General features: G+C 31.7%; 1 long non-coding RNA gene across 2 annotated transcripts; it reads right to left on the bottom strand.

Annotated features, from left to right (window-relative positions):
* Positions 1-1,159: 1,159 nt before the first annotated feature.
* LOC132640592 (uncharacterized) lies at positions 1,160-2,883 on the bottom strand. 2 transcript variants are annotated; one of them, XR_009582295.1, is made up of 4 exons: positions 2,616-2,883; positions 2,023-2,081; positions 1,827-1,936; positions 1,160-1,742 (listed from the first exon to the last, which is right to left on the bottom strand). It is a non-coding gene; the product is annotated as an uncharacterized LOC132640592 (long non-coding RNA). The 2 variants fall into 2 exon arrangements; XR_009582296.1 differs by having other exon boundaries at positions 2,023-2,120.
* Positions 2,884-3,211: the final 328 nt, after the last annotated feature.

The following is a 3,211-nucleotide window of genomic DNA, read 5'->3' on the forward strand; positions in this document are numbered from 1 at the left end:
TAGGAAATGCTTATAAATTACATTCCAATGAATATTTTTATGTATAAAATATTTTAAAGAATGTATACATGTAATGTCGAGTTCTGTTTGACTTTTTTAGTTAAAACCAAACCAAATCAAAGTAATTATGATCGGATTTTTTTCTGATACCAAACTAAATCAAATCAAACTTAACAACTAGTCGATTTTTTTCTTAATTTGACTCGGATTATCGGTTTGATACGATTTGTCTGTTTTATTTGTCTACCCCTAACTGCAATGCACTAGAAACAAAAAAAATAGCAACAGCTAATATATGATTTTCTTGTCGAAAACTCACCCGAGCTTCTGGCGTCCCAACTCGTACAATATCAACAAGTCTCAGAACATCACATGAACTTATGGGAAGTATCAAATCAAGGAATGGGGTGCTAAAACTCAAAACAAGGAGTTTGAGTTATTCTAAAATTATTTTCCTGAAGATATTTGAACCAGCTAATTGGTGAATATAATTGAATCATCTCCAAGGGGACAGTGTAGACAAAGATTTACTCACACTCAGTATTTGTACTGAATCAAGTTAAATTAATTTTAAGAGGAACATGAGTCGAAACTTGATACACTACTAAACAAATAGGGATTTTCGACCAAATATTTCGACCACACGAGGTCGAAAAAGCCTTTATTTCGACCAATTTTTCGACCACACACGTAGGTCGATAACAGCTTGGTTGAATTTTTTTTTCGACCACACGTGATCGAAATTACATTCTGCCGAAATTAAGGGAAAAATTGTTTTCGACCACAGGTGGTCAAAAAAATTATTTTTATATTAAATTATATTTAACTTTTTCGACTACGTGTGGTCGAAAACATTATTTATATTTAAATATAAAAGAAAATAAAAATTCAATTTCGATCACATGTGGTCGAAATCTGGCAAGAATCTTGCTAAATTTCGATCACATGTGGTCGAAATTGAATTTTTCTGGGTACAATTTTGACCTCATGTGGTCGAAATTGTGAAATATCTAGGCTGATTTTCGACCACCTGTGGTCAAAAACCTGGAATATTTTTTCCAGTATTTGCCTGCTTTTGGCAGCCCACCTGCCAATTTCCAAATAGTCAAATTCATCAACCAAAACAGCCATCCAATTCATCAACAATGTAACACAACCATAAACAATGTTCAAACACTTGAACACTTAAACATTGTCCATTCAAACACTTATAAACAATCAAATTCAACCTCAAAGTACTTAAAATTAAAACTACATTCAAACACTTAAACATCATAAACTACATTCAAACACTTAAACATCATAAACATCATTCAAACACTCAAAACATTATAAACTTAAAAGTACTTCTAATTCGAACTAAAACTAAATTCAAACCCTTAAAGATAATATACATATCCATTTAAACATATCCATATAAACTATTAATTTGGGCTTGCATACCCAACATCCTAGCCTCCGAGGAATTAAGTGTTCTTGTTAGCTGAGCAACTTGATGCTTCATAGCTTCATACTCCTTAGGATCAACTGCGCCATCATCATTGATCAAGAATGAAAATAATCTATTAACAGGAAAAAAGAAAGGATGTGATAAGTGACTACAAGATGAATATGGAACTTCTTTTCCAAATACTTATTATAAATTATCCAAAGAAGAAGGCGCTAATTTGAAGTCTCTTAATGCCAGTAATCTTCTGAGACACTATATCACTGACCGCTGACAAAAATGCAGTTGTTATCGCCTGTAATTATAAATAGCAAAATTTAGAAACTACAAAATTAAAACCGTTGTACCAATCAAGCTAAAAGCTTTAAACACAACACACCCGCATCAACTTGGATCAACTACTTCTCAGTCCCCAACTAGTTAAAGTCAACTAATGAAATTGATTCTCCACGAAGATGCGGAGTATCAATAAATAGCCAATAAAACTCCCTGGAATTAAATTATAAAAAAGAAAAAGTAAATTTGCAGCTATAGTGAACTTTAATGAGCAAATGACGGTTTAGAGACAACTTTACCCATCTTCAATCATAGAAGGCATCTTCAACAGGGATATGAAGATTTCTTCACTCATCCACTTGCAAGGAAAATTAGAACTTTAATTTTTTTTTTCCACCTTTACATTAACATCAAGAATATAAGAAATACAACATAAATAAATAATCAAACAAACAAATTAAACCAGATAAAAAACAGAGGAGAATCTTGATGTAATCATCATTGCTATTCCAAAATATTACAATTGTGATTGATGGAGTGGCTGGTCTGCACCAATATTGTTTTTTTTGCACAGAAAATCAACCTCTATGTTTTTTTTTTTTAAAAAATAAATAAATAATCCTACTACATCCAACAATGCCTTAAAAATACATTATTACAGCCCAACTTTCATAGATCTACACTTGCCCTTTCCACCCTTCTCTGATTTTCTTATTTTTAAACATAAAATTATATTCCTATACTAAAAATAACATAAAATAAACCCTAAAACAAATATTAAACACTAAATAAAGTTATCAAATCTACTAAATATAGAAGGTAATGTAGCTAATAACATGAGATTATTATGCATTGATAAGTGTTCATGACATTAAAAAAAAAAAAAACGTACTTGCGCTGCCGACGGTGGATTGGCGGTGGTCAGAAGGCGGTGGGTTAAGGGTCTGGGCTGGTGGGGCGGTGGGCTGGTGGTGTGGGTAGAGAGAGGAGAGGGAGAGAGGAAAGAGAGAGAAATAAAAAATACAAATGTGGTCAAGTGTGGAGTGTGCGTGAACAGATCTATTCCAAATGTGTATATACAAATGTGGTCCAATTTTTTATCACATGTGGTCGAATTTTTTTATTTTTTTTTTAAATTTAAATGTTTCCCATTTATTATTTATACAAAATTTAAATTGTCATTTTAAAAAATCGATCCCGTGTGGTCAAAATCCTACTGAAAATAAAATAAAAATTAAATTCTTGATTTTTCGACCGCGCGTGGTCGAAATTTTTTGATCGAAAACGCCCTTTTTTTTAGTAGTGATATGTCAATTAATCATAATTAATATAGTGATAAAAGTTTATGACACATACTTACCTTGCATTTTTTGATCGATTTAACAAATAATTACAATTCAAGATGCAATAACACAGACTCAGAGTTTTGAATTTCACGGCCTCGTCTTTTAAAAGAACGCACCAACCACTTAAATAATTTTAATTTGT

This window comes from Lycium barbarum, chromosome 5, assembly GCF_019175385.1.
Source record: "Lycium barbarum isolate Lr01 chromosome 5, ASM1917538v2, whole genome shotgun sequence".
Classification (NCBI taxonomy): domain Eukaryota; kingdom Viridiplantae; phylum Streptophyta; class Magnoliopsida; order Solanales; family Solanaceae; genus Lycium; species Lycium barbarum.